We start from the raw sequence: 16666 nt of genomic DNA, 5'->3' as shown, positions 1-16666 counted from the left end.
CTTGGTTATTGATATAATGATTGTTTGTTTGTGTTTAATTTTTATATTAAAATTTGTTATTTTTTTCGGTCAACTGGGAAAGTGTAAAGAAAAAAATAGAAAATCCGAGTCTGTTTTTCTAATAAAAAGGTCACTAAAGTTCGTTCTACATTATCCCCCATTTTCCGTTCCGAAACATTGCGACATTTCTGCAGTCAGAATATTCCGGCTTTTACGTATGGGGCAGTTTCTTAGTTTTTCGCTCTTTCCCAGTTACATGCACGGTTATCGGAGTCCCCAGAGGAGAGACCGCGGACAGTGACGTCCACTGGAGACGAACACGTTGTATCCACCGGCACAAGTGAGATTTATGGACCCGGATACCTCGATGTGATCTAGTGACCCCGGATCGAGTCTCGTCCTCCCCATAGACAGCGCGGTTACAGGATAAATCCACAGGAACGCCACGCCACCAAGTTAATACATTGATTTCCTTCTGGTCGGGGTTTTCATGGAGTCGTTTCACCTTCAGGAAATTGTGAAGACGACAAAGTAGATGCTGAATTCTATCATAATATCAGCAGACATCGGGGGGACAGGATGGAGGACCCCCAGGGATCGGCTGCCCCCGCCTTGCTACAATGTATACGAGGACAATGCTTTTCCTGTTTTGTAACATATTGATACATTTCGTTTTCATCAGGAATTTTGTTGCTCTGCACAGAGGACTGTGATCGCTGGACGGTAGCACCGGCGTCTCTGGGGGGCTGCAGCTATGGGGGATGTCAGGAAGACGGTCAGCACCCCCAGATCAGAAGACCAAGGGGATTCCCTCCTGTCTCATATTCCACCTTGGACCCTTGGACCCCCCATTGAGATGCCTTGCTCCTTCCTTATCTCCCTCCTTCATTGTCGGCTCATTCCCTCGTTATTTAGAATTGAGAGTCCTCAGTGGTTGATACCTTTTAATGGCTAACTGAAAAGATGGGAACAAATTGCAGCTTTCGAGACTACATAGATATGTATAAAGCTTGCAATTTGTTCCCATCTTTTCAGTTAGCCATTAAAAGGTATCAACCCCTGAGGACTCTCAATTCTAAATATTTTTCTATCTACAGGCTAACACGGTACCAATATATATTTCCTCCCTCGTTATTGTTTTCTTTCACCATGTTCCGAGCGTCTGATGCGCCTCTTCTTAGATTGTGGTCGCCGCCGGCACAACCCACACATCTTGGCTTGGTCCTTGGGTGGCTATTGTGGCACGAGGCGTATTCTGAGGTTCACGGCTCCGCTGAGGCCCAAGGAAACGTCAGCTCTCGGCAGCTCGAAAAATGCAACATTATCAATCTCCTAATTAAGGTAATGAAGACGCATGAAGGCTGCCATCATCGTAACGCGGGGTGTGAAGATTAACGCAACCGGAGCCTTGGTCGTGAATCCCTGGTGCCGCTCCCTCATGGATCATCGTTACTCCCCGAGTAATTTCATTGTCCATTAACCCTCTAAGCGCCAATTGTAGTTCCGGCGGAGCTCGGGCTGGAGTAAACCATGATGGTGCCGTCCGGCTCACTTTACCACCGCCATTATCCCTCGGTTTACAGCTTTCTGGGATGGAATTTCTCTGTCGCAGATCATTGAAATGGTTTATTTCCGTTTATTGGGTCAAGACGACAGATGAGAGAAGAATCAGTGGCTGTTTGGTGAGTAAATATATGCCGGAAATGCCCGGGGGACGACGTCACCTATAGACGGAAGATTACTGTACAGGGGGGATGAAAAGAATTGTTAATTGATTGATTAATAAAGGTTTTCTCTGCATCGAGGGTCAAAATTTCAAGCAGTTTTACACCAGAAAACTGTCGAGAACTGCACCATAGTGTCTGAAACATCCCGCCATACTGTTAGTGAAAATAAAACCGTATACAGCGTATTACCTTCATTTGGAGACAATCCAGCGGCAGACAACATTCCTGCGGATAATCAGAGATCACAGACAAATCCAGGGACTCGGCTGCTTTCCTCTCTGGTTGTTGTCTCATGTTCTCCCTCAGGCCCAGACCGGCACGACAACTTCTCCAGCCACGACTCATCTGCAGAGTTTCCACCACAGACACATTTGACTTCTCGCATTAGTAGCGCAGGAGTGCTGCTATAACACGGGCGTCCTGTGCTGTTCCTGGCGGCTTCTAGCCTGATAGACAAGGAATAGTAACGCAGAACATGGCTCCCGCAGGCAAGTGTAGAAAGTTGTTCTAATCCACAGATCCAGGAAATGTGTCCTAGATTGAGATCACCTGCGCTACGCCAAGAAGACGAGTAAGGAAAACTAAGGAAATCAATTCTACAAGATTATCGATAGAATATTAATTTACAAATTTGTCCTCTAATTGTATAAAACATGGTAAATGTATCAGAAGAACAGACGTTTAACAATAAACACTTGCTTCAATTTAATTAGAATATGGACAACAGAAAACCTCTATTAGAGCTCCCCCTAGTGGTTACTGCAGACAGGATCTTATCATGTATCTCTGTATACAGGGAGCTCCCCCTAGTGGTGGCTGCAGACAGGATCTTATCATGTATCTCTGTATACAGGGAGCTCCCCCTAGTGGTGACTGCAGACAGGATCTTATCATGTATCTCTGTATACAGGGAGCTCCTCCTAGTGGTGGCTGCAGACAGGATCTTATCATGTATCTCTGTATACAGGGAGCTCCCCCTAGTGAGGGCTGCAGACAGGATCTTATCATGTATCTCTGTATACAGGGAGCTCCCCCTAGTGGTTACTGCAGACAGGATCTTATCATGTATCTCTGTATACAGGGAGCTCCCCCTAGTGAGGGCTGCAGACAGGATCTTATCATGTATCTCTGTATACAGGGAGCTCCCCCTAGTGGTGACTGCAGACAGGATCTTATCATGTATCTCTGTATACAGGGAGCTCCCCCTAGTGGTGGCTGCAGACAGGATCTTATCATGTATCTCTGTATACAGGGAGCTCTCCCTAGTGGTGGCTGCAGACAGGATCTTATCATGTATCTCTGTATACAGGGAGCTCCCCCTAGTGGTGGCTGCAGACAGGATCTTATCACGTATCTCTGTATACAGGGAGCTCCCCCTAGTGGTGACTGCAGACAGGATATTATCACGTATCTCTGTATACAGGGAGCTCCCCCTAGTGGTGGCTGCAGACAGGATCTTATCATGTATCTCTGTATACAGGGAGCTCCCCCTAGTGGTAACTGCAGACAGGATCTTATCATGTATCTCTGTATACAGGGAGCTCCCCCTAGTGGTGACTGCAGACAGGATCTTATCATGTATCTCTGTATACAGGGAGCTCCCCCTAGTGGTGGCTGCAGACAGGATCTTATTATGTATCTCTGTATACAGGGAGCTCCCCCTAGTGGTGGCTGCAGACAGGATCTTATCATGTATCTCTGTATGCAGGGAGCTCCCCCTAGTGGTGACTGCAGACAGGATCTTATCATGTATCTCTGTATACAGGGAGCTCCCCCTAGTGGTGGCTGCAGGCAGGATCTTATCATGTATCTCTGTATACAGGGAGCTCCCCCTAGTGGTGACTGCAGACAGGATCTTATCATGTATCTCTGTATACAGGGAGCTCCCCCTAGTGGTGGCTGCAGGCAGGATCTTATCCTGTATCTCTGTATACAGGGAGCTCCCCCTAGTGGTGACTGCAGACAGCATCTTATCATGTATCTCTGTATACAGGGAGCTCCCCCTAGTGGTGGCTGCAGACAGCATCTTATCATGTATCTCTGTATACAGGGAGCTCCCCCTAGTGGTGACTGCAGACAGGATCTTATCATGTATCTCTGTATACAGGGAGCTCCCCCTAGTGGTAGCTGCAGACAGGATCTTATCATGTATTTCTGTATACAGGGAGCTCCCCCTAGTGGTGACTGCAGACAGGATCTTATCATGTATCTCTGTATACAGGGAGCTCCCCCTAGCGGTGACTGCAGACAGGATCTTATCATGTATCTCTGTATACAGGGAGCTTCCCCTACTGGTGGCTACAGACAGGATCTTATCATGTGTCTCTGTATACAGGGAGCTCCCCCTAGTGGTGGCTGCAGACAGGATCTTATCATGTATCTCTGTATACAGGGAGCTCCCCCTAGTGGTGGCTACAGACAGGATCTTATCATGTATCTCTATATACAGGGAGCTCCCCCTAGTGGTGACTGCAGATAGGATATTATCATGTATCTCTGTATACAGGGAGCTCCCCCTAGTGGTGGCTGCAGACAGGATCTTATCATGTATCTCTATATACAGGGAGCTCCCCCTAGTGGTGGCTGCAGATAGGATATTATCATGTATCTCTGTATACAGGGAGCTCCCCCTAGTGGTGGCTACAGACAGGATCTTATCATGTATCTCTATATACAGGGAGCTCCCCCTAGTGGTGGCTGCAGATAGGATATTATCATGTATCTCTGTATACAGGGAGCTCCCCCTAGTGGTGACTGCAGACAGGATCTTATGTATCTCTGTATACAGGGAGCTCCCCCTTGTGGTGGCTGCAGACAGGATCTTATCATGTATCTCTATATACAGGGAGCTCCCCCTAGTGGTGGCTGCAGACAGGAACTTATCATGTATCTCTGTATACAGGGAGCTCCCTGTTATGACCTGGTGGTAAGGACAATAATGGACACGGAATGACCTGATAGTTACAAATAATATAGGACGAGCTCTGAGACGTGGGAACTCTGCTGACCGCAATCCCTAATCCTATCACACACACTAGAAATAGCCGTGGATTGCTCCTAACGCTCCCTATGCAACTCGGCACAGCCTAAGAAACTAGCTAGCCCTGAAGATAGAAAAATAAAGCCTACCTTGCCTCAGAGAAATTCCCCAAAGGAAAAGGCAGCCCCCCACATATAATGACTGTGAGTAAAGATGAAAATACAAACACAGAGATGAAATAGATTTAGCAAATTGAGGCCCGACTTACTGAACAGACCGAGGATAGGAAAGGTTACTTTGCGGTCAGCACAAAAACTACAAAAAGACCACGCAGAGGGCGCAAAAGACCCTCCGCACCGACTCACGGTGCGGAGGCGCTCCCTCTGCGTCCCAGAGCTTCCAGCAAGCAAGACAAAAATCAAAATAGCAAGCTGGACAGAAAAATAGCAAACAAAGATAAACAAGCAGGAACTTAGCTTCTGCTGGGAAGACAGGTCACAAGAACTATCCAGGAGTTAACTAGACCAATACTGGAACATTGACAGGTGGCCTGGAGCAATGATCTAAGTGGAGTTAAATAGAGCAGCCAGCTAACGAATTAACCTCGTCACCTGTGGATGGAAACTCAGAAGCCGCAGCCCCACTCACAACCAACAGAGGAAGCCCATGGACAGAACCAGCCGAAGTACCATTCATGACCACAGGAGGGAGCTTGACAACAGAATTCACAACAGCTCCCCCTAGTGGTGGCTGCAGACAGGATCTTATCATGTATCTCTATACAGGGAGCTCCCCCTAGTGGTGGGTGCAGACAGAATCTTATCATGTATCTCTGTATACAGGGAGCTCCCCCTAGTGGTGACCGCAGACAGGATCTTATCATGTATCTCTGTATACAGGGAGCTCCCCCTAGTGGTGACTGCAGACAGGATCTTATCATGTATCTCTGTATACAGTGAGCTCCCCCCATTGGTGGCTCCAGACAGGATCTTATCATGTATCTCTGTATACAGGGAGCTCCCCCTAGTGGTGACTGCAGACAGGATCTTATCATGTATCTCTGTATACAGGGAGCTCCCCCTAGTGGTGACTGCAGACAGGATCTTATCATGTATCTCTGTATACAGGGAGCTCCCCCTAGTGGTGACTGCAGATAGGATCTTATCATGTATCTCTGTTTACAGGGAGCTCCCCCTAGTGGTGGCTGCAGACAGGATCTTATCATGTATCTCTGTATACAGGGAGCTCCCCCTAGTGGTGGCTGCAGACAGGATCTTATCATGTATCTCTGTATACAGGGAGCTCCCCCTAGTGGAGTCTGCAGACAGGATCTTATCATGTATCTCTGTATACAGGGAGCTCCCCCTAGTGGTGACTGCAGATAGGATCTTATCATGTATCTATGTTTACAGGGAGCTCCCCCTAGTGGTGACTGCAGACAGGATCTTATCATGTATCTCTGTATACAGGGAGCTCCCCCTAGTGGTGACTGCAGATAGGATCTTATCATGTATCTCTGTTTACAGGGAGCTCCCCCTAGTGGTGGCTGCAGACAGGATCTTATCATGTATCTCTGTATACAGGGAGCTCCCCCTAGTGGTGGCTGCAGACAGGATCTTACCATGTATCTCTGTATACAGGGAGCTCCCCCTAGTGGTGACTGCAGACAGGATCTTATCATGTATCTCTGTATACAGTGAGCTCCCCCCATTGGTGGCTCCAGACAGGATCTTATCATGTATCTCTGTATACAGGGAGCTCCCCCTAGTGGAGTCTGCAGACAGGATCTTATCATGTATCTCTGTATACAGGGAGCTCCCCCTAGTGGTGACTGCAGATAGGATCTTATCATGTATCTCTGTTTACAGGGAGCTCCCCCTAGTGGTGACTGCAGACAGGATCTTATCATGTATCTCTGTATACAGGGAGCTCCCCCTAGTGGTGACTGCAGACAGGATCTTATCATGTATCTCTGTATACAGGGAGCTCCCCCTAGTGGTGACTGCAGATAGGATCTTATCATGTATCTCTGTTTACAGGGAGCTCCCCCTAGTGGTGGCTGCAGACAGGATCTTATCATGTATCTCTGTATACAGGGAGCTCCCCCTAGTGGTGACTGCAGACAGGAACTTATCATGTATCTCTGTATACAGGGAGCTCCCCCTAGTGGTGACTGCAGACATGATCTTATCATGTATCTCTGTATACAGGGAGCTCCCCCTAGTGGTGACTGCAGACAGGAACTTATCATGTATCTCTGTATACAGGGAGCTCCCCCTAGTGGTGGCCGCAGACAGAGTGATAAATATCTGAACATCAATTACTTTTAAGGATATATTTAGTAAATGATAAATGAGGATCAATATGTCTGGATGGAGCCATTGAGTCTTTGTGGCTTTCTCACTAGTGGAGTCTCTACATGTCCTGAGGATTTCTCTTGGTTTCTGGACTTTCACAAGACTGAAATTTTATATCATTTGTCTATAAAACCTGCGGACATAAAAGACAGAAAATGACTCGTCTCAGGGAAAAGTCTCCTCTGTTCTTAAAGCAAAATCCATTACAACAACTATAGGTAAAGCTTGATGGATGAGAGCGGCACGGGCAACGAGCAAGACAGAGAACGCTGCCCCGGGCTCAGGTGACGAGAGAGTTCATGCCAAGAAGTGAGGCCGACATATTATGTCACATATTATTAGTAAACTGCGGAGTCTGCACCGGAGCATCATCTTTGAGGAGCTCTGCGGTCATCTTCCCTGTGATAGATCGCTCTAAAGCTTTGGACATTGCAGACTGCATCTCAACAAGGTTAGTGAACGACCTGCAGCCACAGAGGATCCTGGACTGACCTCAACGTGGAGCAATCATTTATCCGAAGAAATCGGAATGATTGCAGAGAATTAAAAACGATTCCCAGGAAAAAGAAGTCCTTGAGTCGTCCTTCAAGATGGATGTGATCAGCAATACGGACAACCTGGAAATATGGAGAATCCGAGAAGGCACTGGTCTCATGGTCAGCGGCTAATTAATGTCTTTCTTGCCAAGGAGATTGAGGTCTTATGTTTCGTGCACCACTTAAAATTTCCACCCATGACATTTTTCAGATACCCTGCTTTGCCCTACCCAACCCCTAATCTCCGCTCTACAACCCTCTATAGCAGGATATGTGATTTGACTTCATAATCTTTCTCAAAATTTGTGAGATTTTCCAACCCCACAGAAGAGTTTGTGGTCTCTTTTTGGAAGTTATGGCCTACAGTTATCGAAAATGGTGTAATTTTCACCAATTTTTAAGTGGACTCGCTTCCACCCCTGCACTTCTTATTTATCAAGAGTCACATCCTAATGATACATTTGGCTGAAATTGCCCAAGTTCTCCAACATTACAGCACATCTCTCAGGGTTAGATAAGGTGCAGGACACCAAGGCATCAGGATGGTGAATTTAGCGCAAATTGTGACGTTTTATGCATGATTTTTGGTGCTTTTTAATTTTTTTTTTAAGATAGTGATGACCTGACTGAAATAAGGGAGTTTATTGTAACTTGTTTACAGAAACAAAATAAAACACTAAGGAGCGACACTGCAGTTGGTATAAGTGCAATGTATAAGTCCACATTCACACTGTGACCATTAATCATCAGCCTTCAGCTTGATCTTGAGCCATGGTGACTTCATGGATGAGTGTTCAGTAGGAAGATGGATCTTGTGCAGCCTAGATAGGACCACCAGGGTCTAGATAGGTCCACCAGGGACTAGATAGGTCCACCAGGGTCCAGATAGGTCCACCAGGGTCTAGATAGGACCACCAGGGTCTAGATAGGACCACCAGGGTCTAGATAGGACCACCAGGGTTTAGATAGGTCCACCAGGGTCTCCTCCGCATCAAGCCATTGGTTGCTGATCTTCCTCTTTGCCTTGTTCCTTCTATTCTTCTGACCATGATGTCCTTCTCCAGTGATCGCTCTCCTCGTAGGATGTGCCTACAGTAGACAAGTCATAGTTTGGTGACCCTTGCTTCCAGTGACGTCTTGGCTTGATTTATTCCAAAAACTGTGACCATTAATAGAGAAATATAACCTAGAATAAAAACTTTCCATAGAACCCTCACAGTAATAGTAAGACGTGTAAAAAAAAACCTAGGGGATTTAGTTAACATTGTTTTGATAGAAAAAAAAAGCATAAAAGCCATCCCACAGCGACAAGGTGGCCCCAATCAGGACGGTCCCAAAGTCTTGGTTCTCACCTCGCTATTTGCCAGCAGACTTCAAAATACACAGGGCAGAGCAGGACCGTAACGGACACATATTTTTGGTTTTGCTCCAGTGTCCTGTACTCGGTACATTTGGGGATGTGGTCACCTCCTCGGTCTGTGCACCTTATATATTCAGCTTTCCATGGGTAGATGGAGAAGACAGTCCGGTCCGGGCCCTGATCAGCCCCTCGCCTATTGAGGTCTGCTGACACATAGTGAGGTGAGGTACAAGAGCCGGGAACCCTCCTGATTGGGGTCCACCTTGTTGCGGTCCCTAACTGTAACTAAGTCCCCCGGTTTTTTACATGTGTTACTATGTCCTTACTGTGAGGTTTCTAATAATTTTGCTAGATATATTTCTATAGATATTCATTCAGACTTATGTAGCGCATCTCATCCCATGCTAACCAAGCGCCGCTTCCTTGTAATTTTTAGAATAAGTAGATAAAAAAGGCATAATGGCAAAAAATATTGATAAATTTGTCACATGTCTTTACGACAAGGACTTGTATAAATTCAATGATCGATGTCACCTTATGTCTATAACCAGAGTGAGAAATATTGGGAAACTGGTCTGATGGGCGTCATACAGCTTCACCCAACTTCACCAAACGACTCGGACAGACTTACCAACGATTTGCCAGAAGACAATAATTCCTTAACTTTATGGTGACCCTTGGGGTTGGCTCAATGTGACTCTTGGACCAGAGAAGGTTTGGCCCGTGCCATTGGGCATTATCCTGTTTGAGGGGTCTGGGTGTTCATGTGAAGCCCCCATCAGTGACCGGTGGGGATGGACCTGCCTTTGGAGGAGCGTGGTGAGCGGTAATGATGAAGGACGATGTCTATCTCCTCATTTCATCCCGGGGCCCCTTCCTGTCTGCAGACCATGACTATGTCTCCTCTAGGACATCAGCAGTTGACTCCATGTCTGTGACTCTTTCCCCCCAGCCGGTTCCTCTGCTCGGGGTGATACTGTGGGTTTACACATCTTATCTTATAATGCCACACGCCGGACGTCTCCTAGTAATATAGGACACAGAATAGGAATATTAAGCGAGCAGTGATAATCCCGGAGCACCGAGCCGCGGTGGATAAATCCCTCCGTCCTGCAGGAATAGATAATTACACGCTAAGTGATTTCTACTAACACATTCTCTGCTAATTATTCTGACTAATTTAATCTGAGGAGGATTGTCGAGCATTAACCTGTCCGGGAACGTGGATTATAGCCCAGGTTTTATGAAGCGTCTCCGCAGGTCACACGACGTCTCTATTTCCAGCGCTTTTTTTTTACAGTAAAATGGAGCATGAATGTAACGGCAGGTGGAAGGTGACCCAACTGGTGGACCAAGAGCTGGGCTGTAAAGACCCTCCATGTGCACGGAAAATGTTCCTTACCCCCACACCTATGGAGCAAAACTCAGATTCTGCATGGTGCTGTCACCCGGTAACCCTCCACCTGTATGGAAGTCGCCATCACACCATCGGACAATCAGGTCACGTTTGGAAGGTTGGAAGGATCCTGCCTGTGCATGCCTTCTGACACGTCACCAAAACGTAGGCTCCCATTTACTTCTATGGAAGAGACGCTTAGTCCATAGATGATGGACATGGTTCTTCTGGGTGCAGCCAAGAGAGGCCAATCGAAGCCAAAGGGTCATGATGCCCCGATGAGTGCAGCCTCTAGTTCCAGCAATGATGGGGTGACCAAACCGTTTTCTAATGTTCTCTTTGACATCCCAGAATTTGGCTTTAAAAGAGACCCAATGAGACCTGGATAATCTGTGCCAAAATCCACATAAAAACCTCTGTGAGAACATACACTTAGAGGAGTTTTCTGTTTTTGAGGAGAGTTTACGCTCATTTTCCACCGTAAAAACTGTGCAGAAAACTCACGGTGACGGTGACCACAACCCAACCGGAGCGCTCCCTGACGTAAGTTCCGCTTTGAAAACTCTTCACTGTTGAGCCCCTCGGAAACCTCCAGCATAGTGTTAGAGGCATCAAAGACGCGACCGTTACCGATGCGTGAGGTTCTGTGAGTGTCAGAAATGGAAGACGCTCGGCCAAGCTGCAGTGAAGGTCGTCATAAATATACGAGAAGGAACATCTTTCACCAATGCCTGACTGCATGCAATGCTTTGGCCTTCAGAGCTGGAAGCACACCTGCTTTTTGGTGGAGCTTTTGGAAACAAAGCCAGAAATTAAATGCAAAAAATTGGGAAGATTGATACAATTTCCTACCTTTCACGACAACTTTTACCTTAGACTTATTGACCTGCACCGAATCTTGTACTTACAGTGAGCTCCGGAGCACGGAGAGGAGCGGGGTGGATGGAGGCGTCTGAGAGCTCATTGGGAAGATTAGATAGTAAATGTTACAGAAAGTTTCCCCGGTTGCAGGAGATGATTGTTCTGCTGGTAGCGCAGCCGTATCTTGGCATGAGGAGGAGATATAGAAGCACAGATACTCATATCTCCATCTGCTGTAATGACCAGAGGTCCGAATATGATCCAGTGAGTCACAAACCAAGACCAAGGCAGAAATCTCCAACGGTATTTACTCAAATGCAAAATAATCAAGGTAATATGGAGAATATTAAGGCAGATGCACCCCAAAGATACACTAGCTCAGCAGCAGCTGAAATCACTGTGCCACTCCAAGGTCTCCTGAGAACTGTGTACTACAACAGACTAGTAAGAAATTTACCTAACAGGCAACTAAAAACAGGAACAAGTGTAAATTGAATGTAGTGTTATTAAGGGAGCCCCTGGAATGGCACATTGAGTATAACTTACACAACTCTAATATATGATACACCTCTAAAGTAACAACTTAACACTCTGAGCAGAGATACCCGGGTATCTATAACTATGGTACCGTATCCTGAGATGGATTTCCTCTCAGGCAGGAATCCGCACAGGCTGCAGCCAGTCCATATCTTCAGCGCCAATAAGTTACAGCAAGCTCCTCTTGTCTTGTCGGCCGATGCCGAGCCCAAACGCCGGGGACTTAGTTAGTGGTCTCACGATGTTGTCTCTGCTTCTGTAGCTCCTAGGAATGCTTCCACGACAATCCGTCCGTCTCTGTATCAGCAGTCTGTCCAGACTTGTTTCTCCACTCAATGCACAGGGAATCCACAGACTTCCAAATTCGTACTGGGTTCTTAGTAAAGTCTCAGTCTTTTCTTAGATAAAGGGTTAGCTCTTCTCCAGGAAACGTTAGCAACACAAGTCTCTCACAGAGTTAAACAAAAGGTTAGCTCTTCTCCAGGGGAACGTTAGCAACAAAAAGTCTCTCAAAAGCTTCTTTTCCTCCAAAAACACTTGCAGTAAATCCACACACAGTCTCTTTTTTTAAGATCTCACAGCAGCTTCTCCTTTGCTTCCCGCCTTTTCTCTCTCAGCTCTCACTTCCTAGTTTCACTTCACACAGAAGACACTGGACCCCACCCCCCAGCACACATTGTCTCTGGGAGTTTTGCACTGTCTTCTGCTGCAACAGGCAAAAACCACAGGGTCCTAGTGCCCTCTCAGTGGGACTACAGTTCACCCTCTTACACTGCTACCAAACATCTCAACTATAATATGTGTACTGAGTTCAGGAGAGTCGTCCATAGAGCTGAACTTTCCTCGCTGACCTACCAAACATACAGGACCATAAAGTAGGGGACAGAAGGGAGGCGAAAAGCCTGCGGAGCCAACCGATAAGGGGCTTGTTTGTAGTCTATCACTAGACACATAGGTCGTCACCAGGGCTGTGGACACAAAACGGGGCATTTTAGTAAAATTTATTAAAAAAAAAAAAACTTGGTTGTAAATGTCAAATACATAAATGTGGCCGGAGAGGTGACAACACGTCCTGTGGGAGGGAAAGCAGTGAGCACTAAGGAAACCGCCTCCCGGCCTGCAGGGTCCTGGCCGACCCCAATCTACTTTAACGCTGACTTCTGTCCCTCTAGGATGATAGTATATGGTTATACCTATAACTTTGGCTCCTATGGACGCTGTAGGTACAGTTTTTGTTTTCACTGCTCTCTCTCTGTATCTTATATTGCCTCTCGTGGTGAAATATTATGCAACAATTATTTACAAAAAGCAATTAAAATAAATAAGAAATACGGAAAAAAAAACTAAAATGGATATTTCGTGACAATAAAAACATTTCGTTGTACTTACAGTGGCGGTCACAAGTCCGGACGCCCCCGTTCTCACAATGATTTGCAGCAAAACCGCAAAGGCAGGGGCGTAACGATCACAGTCACAGGGGGTGCATCCGTGACCAGGACCGTGTGGGAGGGGGGCTCATATTTCAGCTAGATGTGCGGATGAGGACACACATTCGGCTGAAGTGTATTGCTCCTTGCACTGCCGGCCAATCAGAGGCCGGGAGCGGATGCCGGCGCGCCTGTCCAAGCGGCACATGGCTGTGACGTCATACGCTGTCTATGGCAGGCATGCCGAAGTCAGCTGCTCGCTACAGAAGAGGTTGCAATACTTAGTGGGAGCGGAGGAAGGTAAGAAGAATCATTTACTGTTTTACATGTTGGAAAAAGCAGCAGAACAGATATTATACCAAGAAGTGGCCCAGAATGGGGGGCATTATACCAAGAAGTGGCCCAGAATGGGGGGCATTATACCAAGAAGTGGCCCAGAATGGGGGGCATTATACCAAGAAGTGGCCCAGAATGGGGGGCATTATATCAAGAAGTGGCCCAGGATGAGGTCATTATACGAGGAAGAGTTCCAGGATTGAAGACATTATTACAGTAATTGCCAGGACTGGGGACATTATTACAGAAAGATTCACAGGATGGGGACTGTTATGATCTGGTGGCCAAGGAGTAGCATGAGACGTACTCTGGAGAAAGTGGTACCTGTACTGACCGCAGACCCTGAACCTAGCACCGCAACTAGAAGTAGCCGTGGGATGTACCGAACGCTCCCCAGACACCTCGACAGAGCCTAAGAACTAACTTCCCCTAAAGATAGAAACGGGAAAACTATCTTGCCTCAGAGAAAATCCCCAAAGGATAGACAGCCCCCCACAAATATTGACTGTGAGAGGAGAGGGAAATAACATACGCAGACTGAAATCAGGATTTAGCAAAGGAGGCCATTCTAGCTAAAAAGAAAGAATAGGACAGAGTACTATGCGGTCAGTATTAAAACACTAGAAAATATCCACCACAGAAAATACAAATCTCCACATCTGACTAAAGACATGGAGGGTATATCTGTATCTCCAGAGACACAGCTTGGCTGCAAAAAATCCTTCACAGACAAAGCTGGACAAGACAAAACATGAAAATGCACTGAACTATAAGGTCCACAGCATGTGGACAGCAGAAATAAAGCCAGAACTTATCTTTGTTGAAAAGAACAGCAAAACAGGAGAGACCAGGTATGGATGTGAATCATCCAAAAACAATGGACAACTGGCACTGACTAAAGGATCAAGCAAGACTATATAGCCCAGCCCAAATTGCAATAAGTGGACACACCTGATAAATGCTGCGATCCAAAGACAGCAGCACTACCACTCATAATCACTGGAGGGAGCCCAAGAGCAGAATTCACAACAGTACCCCCCCCCCCTTGAGGAGGGGTCACCGAACCCTCACCAGAGCCCCCAGGCCGATCAGGACGAGCCAAATGAAAGGAACGAACCAAATCGTCAGCATGAACATCGGAGGCAACAAGCCAAGAATTATCCTCCTGGCCATAACCCTTCCATTTGACCAGATACTGAAGCTTCCGCCTCGAAAAACGAGAATCCAAAATCTTCTCAGCCACATACTCCAACTCTCCATCAATCAACACCGGGGCCGGAGGATCACCAGAGGGAACATCGGGCACCACATACTTCCGCAACAAAGATCTATGGAAAACATTATGGATGGAAAAAGAGGCAGGAAGGGCCAAACGAAAAGACACTGGATTGATAATCTCAGAAATCCTATAAGGACCAATAAACCGAGGCTTGAGCTTAGGGGAAGAAACCCTCATAGGAACATGACGGGAAGACAACCATACCAAATCCCCAACCCGAAGCCGGGAACCAACACACCGACGACGGTTAGCAAAACGCTGAGCCTCCTCCTGAGACAACACCAAATTGTCCACCACATGAGCCCAAATCTGCTGCAGCCTGTCAACCACAGAATCCACACCAGGACAATCAGAAGGCTCAACCTGCCCTGAAGAAAAACGAGGATGAAAACCAAAATTACAAAAAAAAGGCGAAACCAAGGTAGCAGAACTAGCCCGATTATTAAGGGCAAACTCGGCCAATGGCAAGAAAGCCACCCAATCATCCTGATCAGCAGACACAAAGCATCTCAAATAAGTTTCCAAAGTCTGATTAGTTCGCTCGGTTTGGCCATTTGTCTGAGGATGAAATGCGGAAGAAAAAGATAAATCAATGCCCAGCCTAGCACAAAAGGCCCGCCAAAACCTAGAAACAAACTGGGAACCTCTATCGGACACAATATTCTCCGGAATGCCATGCAAACGAACCACATGCTGAAAAAACAACGGAACCAAATCAGAAGAGGAAGGCAATTTAGGCAAAGGCACCAAATGAACCATCTTAGAAAACCGTTCACAAAACAACCCAGATAACCAACATCCTCTGGGAAACCGGAAGATCTGAAATAAAATCCATAGAAATATGCGTCCAAGGTCTCTCAGGGACTGGCAAAGGCAGAAGCAACCCACTAGCGCGGGAACAGCAAGGCTTAGCCTGCGCACAAATCCCACAGGACTGCACAAAAGAACGCACATCCCGCGACAAAGAAGGCCACCAAAAGGACCTACCAACCAAATCTCTGGTACAAAAAATCCCAGGATGGCCAGCCAACACAGAACAATGAACCTCAGAAATCACTTTACTAGTCCATCTGTCAAGAACAAACAGTTTCCCCACTGGACAGCGGTCAGGTTTATTAGCCTGAAATTCCTGAAGAACCCGTCGTAAATCAGGGGAGATAGCAGAAAGAATCACCCCTTCCTTCAGAATGCCGACCGGCTCAAGAACCCCAGGGGAATCAGGAAAAAAACTCCTAGAGAGGGCATCAGCCTTAACATTCTTAGAACCCGGAAGATACGAGACCACAAAATCAAAACGGGAGAAAAACAAGGACCATCGAGCCTGTCTAGGATTCAGTCGTTTGGCAGACTCGAGGTAAATCAGATTCTTATGATCGGTCAGGACCACAATACGGTGCTTGGCCCCCTCAAGCCAATGACGCCACTCCTCAAATGCCCACTTCATAGCCAACAACTCCCGATTGCCGACATCATAATTGCGTTCCGCAGGCGAAAACTTCCGAGAAAAGAAGGCACACGGTTTCATCAAGGAACCATCAGAATTCCTCTGAGACAAAACGGCCCCTGCCCCAATCTCAGACGCGTCAACCTCAACCTGAAATGGAAGAGAAATATCCGGCTGACGCAACACAGGGGCAGAAGTAAATCGGCGTTTAAGCTCCTGAAAGGCAGAAACAGCCGCGGAGGACCAATTCGTCACATCAGCGCCTTTCTTCATCAAATCGGTCAGAGGTTTAACCACACTGGAGAAGTTGGCAATGAAACAATGATAAAAATTAGCAAAGCCCAAGAATTTCTGAAGGCTCTTCACAGATGTGGGCTGAATCCAATCATGAATGGCCTGAACCTTAACCGGATCCATTTCTATAGA

The sequence above is a fragment of the Ranitomeya imitator genome, chromosome 5 (genome assembly GCF_032444005.1).
Source record: "Ranitomeya imitator isolate aRanImi1 chromosome 5, aRanImi1.pri, whole genome shotgun sequence".
NCBI lineage: Eukaryota > Metazoa > Chordata > Amphibia > Anura > Dendrobatidae > Ranitomeya > Ranitomeya imitator.
Note: the sequence above shows the minus strand (reverse complement) of the source record.